This window comes from Vigna radiata, chromosome 7 (assembly GCF_000741045.1).
Source record: "Vigna radiata var. radiata cultivar VC1973A chromosome 7, Vradiata_ver6, whole genome shotgun sequence".
NCBI lineage: Eukaryota > Viridiplantae > Streptophyta > Magnoliopsida > Fabales > Fabaceae > Vigna > Vigna radiata.
This window is the reverse complement of record NC_028357.1, coordinates 968,804-978,973: the sequence shown is the minus strand read 5'-3', so window position 1 is coordinate 978,973 and position 10,170 is coordinate 968,804.

Here is a 10,170-nt window from a genome sequence, read left to right as displayed (position 1 = left end):
AAAAAGTGAAAAGTTTAATTATTTTAAAATATTAAATTAAATAATTATAAAAGTATTTTTTTATTTAATGGGTTGTGTCTAAAGTAATTAATTATATTTACTATTAAAGTTAAATAAAAAATATAAAAAAGTTAAGATGAAAATTAAATATGATAAAAATATGTGACACGTAAGAACATAAAAATATTTTAGTGTAAATCTGAATTGAATAATAAAATAAATTGAATAATAAGTTGAAGTTTTGGTACTTGTATGTTATAAATTGGGTTTATATATAATTATTGTAAGACTTTTAATATAATGCATCAATATTAATATTCATGTATGAAACAAAAATTGAGGTAAAAAAAATTTAGTCTTTTCAAATATGGGTGAAATTGAACTTAATCACTTAATCCATAAGTTAAACTAATTTGAATCACATTAAAGATGGATTGACTTTAACCCTCCAAGAACAATTATTAATTAGTTTCTTATCACTTTTCTGTAACTTGTTTAATTATTATTATTTACTACTTTTAATCATGTTAGTTGACAAATGGATACTTTTAAACCCTATAGAATGTTGATTAATAATGTTTGTTGAAATAGATAAACACTCTGATTGTATTACTATAGAAAAAAAATGAGTCTAATCAAATTATTTTGATTGTACTACAATAAATATATAAAATATATTCAAATAACACTAAAGTAAGTCAATTTGTTAACTCACTAACCTATGATGGTTAGAATCGAATTACAAGATTGTTAGTTCATCAAAAAGTGAACCAAATTGAACTTATTCACTTTTAATTCAACTCATGGTGAACTAACTTGTATAAACTAGATTAACTCAATTTTACACCTCTAACTTTAATATTTAGTTTCATTACCTATGTTGACTATATAAGTAGATTGAAAGTGATAAATTTTTAATGTTTATTTGTACTTATTAATAATGAAATGTGAAGAAAAAAAAACTTTAATTAATAATTTGATATCTATATTTACATCTTTAATTCATTTTGGTCATATATTTTAGTCTCTATTTTTTAAAAAAAAAACTCATTTCAAAAGCATATTTAACCCTATTAATTTATATATATATATATATATTAGTAGGGTTAAATATGCTTTTAGTACCTATATTATCAAGTAGTTTTGGTTTTACTCTTTTCAAAATAAAATATATTTTAGTACTCCTACTTAAATAAACTTTAATTTTTGTCATTTAAAACTAATAGCGTTAACTTTTTGCTAAGGTGACTAACGAAGAATGCCACGCTTTTATTTTTATTTTTTTTACATGATCAAACACTTGATCCAAAACTCTTTCTAATATTTTAAAAGGTACAACAAAATAAATCCTTAATCCCCAAAATTCCTTTCCACCTCTATTCATGATGTACACCCTAAACCTCAATCTTTTCATTCAACAAACAAATCACATTTCAATAGAACCCTTGGATTTCACCAATCATTCCTTAAAACTCTTTGTCAAAAGATTCCAAAGATGGTGTTCGTCAATAAAACTGATTCACAACATTCGTCATTTTCCTTCAATTTCACAGTATCGTTTTGTGTCAAAACCTCTAACACTTATATGTGTTGTTTTGTGTAGAGGTTTTTTTTTTTTTTTTTTTTCTTAAAAAAAAGGAAACAACATGTGTTAGACACATGTCCAGATCTCTGACCTTGAATTGAAACATTATTTGTCACGTATGATAAACTTCAACGACATTAAAAAAATAAGGACCAAAGTCAATACTTTTAAAATTACACAAACCAAACTGTGTCAAAATTTCGACAAAGAACCATTTTTATAATAGAGAAACATATATTAAGAAAATATTTGATTATTTATTTTTTATTTATTATTTTTATTATTCATTTTATTATAACATGAAAGTATATATAAATAAAATATTTACATTATAATTATTAGAAAAACCATCTCTTTAATTAATGACTATAAAGAATAAAAAGTATTTAAAAACATTTAATTATAAATTTGATATGATTAATTATATTATACATAATATATTTATTATTATTATTAACTTACATATTAAATTATTGTTAAAATGATTATACATTGTATTTTTATTTTATAAATATTCGCTACAAAATATGAAAATTTTAACAATAAATATTCTTCGTACTCTTAATTTTATTTTATTTTTTGCACTTTCATCCCATTTATGTATCTTTGTGTGTCCAATAAATGATTATGAATCTCACGCAACTTTTTTCCGTCTTATTCAATAATTTGCAGAAGGGGTAACCATAATGAATACAAAATGGATTAATATTGCAAGATAAACCAATTGATAATGTTGGACATGTTTGCATATAAGTGTTAACAGTTATAAAACCTTTCTCAAATAAGCAATTCATAAAGAAAGAGATTATCATATATGATGCATCAAAACCATCAGCCCATAAGCATATTTCCTTCGTAAAGAATGACGTGCAATTAGCCTCGGGTTTTTTATATTTGAGATTTTTTTAATGCATATAATTCCTTTAAACAACAAAAAAATTGATAAAAATTTTTAAAAAAATAACTTCGTAGTAATATTGCTTCGAGATGAAAAATATGTGTTTTCAAATGTATATTATATGCATATTATACCAAATAAAGTAAGAAAATTGTGATACATTGAAGAAAATAAAAAAGTTTAATTACTCTTTTAATTTCAGCTTTTGTCTAAAAATGTTAAGTTAGTCTTATAATTTTGTTTAATCTTAATTTGATTTTTATTTATAAAAAATTTAATACAATTAGATCTTTAAGTTAGTATTACAAAAACAGTGTTAAAAAAAGTGTTACATGTTAATTTGTAATTTTTTAAAAAGATTTAAATTTGGAATTTTTTTTGTCACGTCACTTCAAAATTATGTCAGCTGACATTGTTAATATGAAATGACAGAATATCAATTTAATCCTAATATATATTTTTTTTATTCATTTTAATTTCGTTTTCTTAGATAGAATAATGTTACCAAATTTATTTATTTTTATAAATCTTATACAGTTATTTTTTGTTAAAATTAACATTTTTATTAAATATTTCAACAAATACTTTTAAATTAACTTTAACTATATTAGTGAATTCTATTTGAATAAATTACTTTTAAACAAGTTTTTATTAAGGTTAGATTAAAGATTTCATCACAATTTTGGTTAAAATAAATCAAGTATGTAAAAGTTATTAAATTTATTAATATAGATAAAAATTACATATAAAAATTTACATATATAATTATTAATTAAATAATTATAGATAAATAATTTTCTTAATTAATAAAAATATATGTAAAAATTTAGAGTAATTCCATAAATATTTAATAAGAAGATAAATTTTAATAAAAATACCAACTTAACATTTGTAAAAAAATAAATATTGCCCCAATTTTATAAACTATAACATTACTCCATTTTAACAAAGAATGAGACTAAATTAAATAAAAACATAAATATGAGAACTAAATTAAAATTAAAATACTACCATACATTAGTCCATTTTAACAAAAAAATGAGACTAGATTAATTTAAAAAATAAATATAAAAAGTAAATTAACCACATAATACTACTTCGAAGTGAAACATGACAAAAAAAACATTAAAAAATTAAAAAAATTATTAATTAATACGTGACCATTTTTATTAACATCATTTATATATAAAAAAAAACTAATTTATCAAATTTTCATAAATAAAACCAAATTAAAATTAAAATAATAAAAGATCACTTAAGGTTTCTAAACAAAAACAATTAAAGCAAAGAGAGAGAGGATAGATCCAACACAATATATTCTCCGAAGGCCCCCATAGCATTTGGAAAGAAAGCAAAAGAGAATAGAGAGCTTTGTTCCTTTGTGTTTCCCGAAAGGATCTTTATTGCAGGAAGGGCAACATGGACAACATGTGCTACAGTACTACAAGACAAGTGCCAACACGTGATAAAGCTAAGCTTGTCTTTTCTATTGTTCGGATATTAAGATATAATAATAACAATAACACCATATTCTTAATTTCTTGTTTACTTAATTTATTCACTTTTTTTTTATTTTTAAGGTTAAATATGTTTCAAGGAAAGTTTATACACTTTTCTACGGTCTTGAGTTGAACCTAATTTTTTAGTGATATTATTATTTTTGACGTGGGCAACTATTACACATTCCTTCAATTGGGAAGATACGTCTCAACTTGAAAACAAATTAAAATTAAAAGTTAATATATTATACAGGATTTAGTGATAATATGTATTAATTAAAACTTCATCAGTATTACAATAATGGACCTTTCCAACATTTGTAACCAAAAGATATAAGAAAATGATTGTCTTGTTATAAAGATAATAAACTATCAAAATATGCAATATCATTTCCACCGAATTAACAAATTAAAATAATATATCTCAAAACATATTCTTTACTATTCTTATAATTTTTGGATTTTTTAAAATTTTATAAACATTCTTAAATTCAATATTAATTACTTAACTTCAAAATTTATTCCCAAAGGTTCTTATGCTGATTTTTTAACATCTACAATACAGTGATATTTTTTCTCTGAGCTTTTTACACGTGAAAAGACGTTTAGTTTCCAGATTGAATTCATTGAACTAGAATCAAATCTAAAATTAGTACGCAACTCCATCAAATCAAATTTCTATAAATTATTTATGATAAAAATAATTATGAAAGTAATAAAGTTAGGTAATAAACTAATTTATTTTAACTCTATACTCTCTTCAAATCTAACCTCTGGTAATATTATATTTTAATATAGCTCAAGTCATATTTTCTCCAAAAGTTCCATTTTATTTCTTCTTAACATTTAATCTTCCCAAATTTTTATTTTTATTTTCGTTCATTTTTATTAATATATATATACACACACAGATGTTATCATTATTTGTTAAGATAACAAGTGATTTGTTAAACTTTATTATGTAATGTGTAATTAACATTGATGTTATGTGATAACAAATTAGTAATAGATCAAAATAATTTAGTTTTAAAACTAAAAAGACTAGATTTATAATATATTTTTTAAGAGGAAAGTATATAAGAAAAGAGGGTATTTAAACCTAAAATGTATCACCACAAAGACACCAATGGGCAACCAAATTTCAAATTTTCTCTGACTCACTTTAGTGGAAAAATATAAATACTTGAGTATATTTTCATGAATAGTTATAAAAAGAAAAAAAAAAAAAAGAATAAGGTGTGGCCACAATGTAGTCAACCTTTTATATAGAATATTTGAAATTCTGAATGCTAGACAAGAAATGAAAGCATGTGTTCTTTGTCTGTCCTTCCTTGTGTAAGTTTTCTCTATCACTATCCTAACAACATGTTGTGATGTGGGTGAACTTCTTGATAGTGGAATTGAACTGAACTTGCGAGGAATGTGGAAAGTTATCATATTCTCTTCTTTTCCAATATCCATAATAACCTTTTTTCATCTTCCATTCTTTGTAATTTGGAGGCTTGTTAGTACTACCTCTATTATCATCACCTTTCTATCCTTTAGCCTAAAGATAAAATTGAAACAAAACATATAATATTACTACCATTTTAAACAACTCAATTTCAGATCTTTGCAATGTTTCTTGAGAGATTTTTCTTCTGTTCTTAGTATACTAAATTTTAAATATTTCCTCTATTAATATAAATTTCCAGATTATACATTTCTTTATCAAGTTTAAATGTCTTTAATTTCTATAATATTTTTTCTTTTTGGTTCTTATAGTTTTTTATTCTCATAAAATTTAAACTTTGTTCTAGTTTCTAAAAATATTACTATAAAAAAAAAATAATCTCTTTCGTACCACATTAGGTTCTACACCGTTTAAAAGTTAAAGTCTATGACAGTTTAAATACATTTTTCACCATTTGAAAGTGTTTTTTAAGGACAAAATTGTGTAGAATTCTACACTTCAAAGTGGATAATATCTCAGATATATGGTGATTGACCGTAAAGATGTTACTTGACTTTGGATTCTAATTCCTCTAAAACATGAAATAAATATTTTCATCCTTAAAATTTATTTAAAAATAAATCAATAATATTTATTTTAAGGATTTAAAAAAAAAAATTGGGTATATATACTTGGCATTATCCTATAGACACTAGCCTATGTTACTTGCTTAACTTCTTTGCTTAGCACATTAGCAATTAACGGACCTCACACAATATTAAGGTCAAAGCAACACTTTTTTTACTGAAAAGTTAATAATTTTTATAAAAACTATTTTTTTATTAATAAAAGCATATACAATCTTATAGTCTTAAATTTGTCATATGCTTAAATTTGATATTTTTTTTTCATAGAAGACTCACTATCTATTTTAAAAGATTAGTATCCTTAAGACTTAGTTAAAAAGTCTTACTTCTACAATAATTAATAGTAAATTTTCAAATGGGGGATTTATTGATTATAATATAATAAAAAATATGAAGGGAGAAAAGAGTCATGAAGTAATAAACTTAACATTTTAAACAAATTTAACCCAGTAATAAAAACGTTACAAAAATTATTGGTTTAATAGGTTCGGAGGTCCTTATATTTGGGGGTTTGTTTCAATTGGGTTCTCCAATTTTGAAAGTGATCAATTAGGTTCCTAATTTTGTCAATTTGAATCAATAAAAGTTTGTCCGTTTAATGCAGTTAACGCCGTGAAGTTTTTGAACATGTGGCACGCTGACGCTTCCAGGTGGCACCGTTTCAAGTGCATAGGTAAATTATAAAAGGGTGAAATCCCTTTTAATTTAGGGATTTCGCCCTGGAAGCGTCGGCGTGTCACATGTTTAAAAACTTCACGGCGTTAACTGCATTAAACGGAAAGACTTTTATTGATTCAAATTGACAAAATTAGGGACCTAACTGATTACTTCAAAAATTGGAGGACCCAATTGAAACAAATCTCCAAATACAGAGACCTCCGAACCTATTAAACCAAAATTACTTTAGGAACAAAGAAAAATAGTATTTTATTAAAGAAAAAATAAGACAGGAAATTGAGAGTGTGGAGAGTGTAGTATTTATGTAAAAACAACGAGAAATGATTCTTTCACGTACCTAAATTTTTTACATTTATTTGACACTATCCTTACTTATTTTTTATTCTTTTATTTCTTAAAAAATTACAAAATTTTATACTTTTTGAATCATTTTACCCTTACATTTTGTGTCACATGAATGTAAAAGTGTGTCATAGTATTATTACTCAAAAACAACATTATCATAATACACTTTTACATTCATTTGACACAAAATATAAGATAAAATAATCCTAAAATTTCGTAATCTAAAGACAAAATGTGGGTCATTATCTTTGTCTCCCGTGGACTTGCATTGACCACTTATTTTATCCAAAATTCGCACGCGTAAGCTTGTAATTGATTCAGACCCTATTGCGTGTTCAAATTTGTAAAGCCTTTTCAACCCTATAACTTCTTCCAACCACCAAATAAAATTTAGTTACTAAAATAAAAATATATCATAAATAAAGAGTTTTTTAAGGATACTGCAATTTTGTATCATCCAAAATAAAGCACACAGATATGATTCGCAAAGAGCAATGTTTTACAATTATCGTATTTGCTTTTTGTAATATCCAATAATGCTTCAACCTATGTCCCCACTTTCTCTGCTAAACGTTTAATCCAAACTCTTAAGTCTCAGTTTAATTCTGATGGTAATCAGTGTAAATTTTTAGAATATAAATAAATTATTCCACATTGGATTTTCAATTAATCATATTACATAGTAGTTTTTGTCAAATAAATTATATAAAAATTTTAATTTTTATTAAAAAGTTACACATTGAATAATAATATTTTGTTAAGTAATAATTATTAGATCTTCCATAGGAAGAAGTTACTTTTCTATTTCCTACGCAATTAACAAATATAATGTATATATAATTAGAAGACATTATTGTATTCTAATTCATTGTATTTTCTCAACATTTTGTCATCTTACATTAGGATTTAAAATATTATGTTGAAGACTAAGTAAGTAATTAAAAGGTAGAAGTTACAAGTATACTAAACGTATATAGAAGAACTAATACATGTGTTACACGTTAATCTTGTATTTATACTTTCCTGGTTTGAAAGCTTTATACAGACATATCTACTTGGTTATCGACATGGGTATCAGCAGTCTACCTGGTGTCTATAAGGCTTCTTCTTCTGGACAATTTCTTGAAACCTGAGATATTAGTTGTTTGAAATGGAAAGCAAAATGTGGATTCGTGTATAAACGAACTTGCAGTTTTTTGAAGACGTACGAAAATTTGCCTGTCATGCTGAAAGTTTCTTTTTCTGTTCTACACAGACCGGGTTCAATGCACCACATGAAGAAAACTAGAAACTGTCAAAAGGAACACTGAGTAGGATGGATTTCAGTATACAGTTTCCTGACACACAATGTACATATCATTATCAACCCAAAAGCAATTCTTTTCCCTTTTTCTTTTTTTCATTTCTAATGATTCACATATTCATTTGCATCCATTTTTTAAGAAATAGTTAACTAGTGATGCATGAGAGATGTCATTGTGAAGTTGAAAGTAAATGGTTTGGCATTTTTTGAATGTTAGAAAGTGGGTTTAAAATGTAACTCAACCCCACAAAACCGGCTTGTAAGGTGAGGTTTACACCTCACTTGTATATTATAAATTAGCTTTATCTCTAGTCAATGTGGGACTTCCAACACACCCCTTTAGCGGGTGGAATAATTTAAGATGGAAAGCTAGGATTATTATTGTTAGGTAGAGTAGACATAGACATGGTTAATTTAAGGGAAATAAGATAAGGTGATAGTTGAGGACCGAAGATATATATACCTCTTATAGTTTAGCAGAGTTGAATGTATTAAAGTAAAGAGAAATTAAGGATGAAGAGAAAGACAATAGAAGAAGGAGAATAAGACAAGGGAGGTTCTTTCGTGCTTATTTTAAATTTCTTAGAATGGAAGATGCGCGTGGCAGAAATGAGATTCCTTCTGTCATATCCTTTTTTATTTTAGTTGTTTTTAGTGTATTCTTAAAACTTTGAGTAAACTAATCAATCAAGCATACGAATTAAAAAATTCTCGTGTTTATCACTTCTTTTCCATCTATAACTTTCATTTACTTTGCCTCATATCTACTTCACATATTCCCTCACTCACCACCACTAATCAAATTAAGTGCTTTTCCTTTTCATTATAAAACATCATGACATATTTTATTACCATATATATACATAAAATGTGTGATTGGTCTTTTGAAAAACATTTATCAAAAAAACATAATATCATTGAAAATTAAATTAAATTCATATAAAAGATTTGCATCATCTTTATCTCAAATCATTAAAACAATATATTTATGAATTTTTTATCTTATTAAATATTCAAATTTACATCATTTTCTATTCAAAACCTAAACTTGGTTCTAACACCGGTTGAATTTATAGAAGAAGAGGTTTATTAGAAATATACAACACCAGTGAAATGTGAGTCTAATTAACCAATTAAGGGATTGACATCACTCTTTATCAAAAGTTTTAAAGTAATGAATTAATGAACCTTATATAATGTTCTACTCTCTCATTTTTATTTAATAGGAGACTTAAAATCATACTTAGAATTTTGATATATGTTTTAAATATCATGTCAAAATTCTTTACTCATTATACCCAAACGGTTTGAATTCATAAAACTGCAAAGCAATTTAGATATTATCTAGCTAAACGAACCTCATCTTATCATTCAATATAGGATTTTAATTGTTGTATCTTTCTCAATTAGGGAAGATGTGACGAAGTCAAATGCTAACAAGCTATATAAAATAAATGTATTAATTAGGATTGTACACAGTTGTGGTAAATTATACAAGTATATTTACTAGAAAAGGTTAATATTTCTAGGAAAAAAAACACTCTTTTAACTTTTCGAATAACTACTACTTCAAGTTCAGAATTAGATTCAATCGCCAACTAATGGAGATTTATAGTTAAACGCTCAAAGTGATTAAGTCATTCCCATAACTTGACATTATTTTCTAAGGTCACTTGCATTGCAATTAACGAATGATTGTTTATAATTATCAAAAGTCTTCGGAACCCAATATATTGCATCATATATATTTAACAGAAAATCTATAGGTTCTTTTTCTGACACG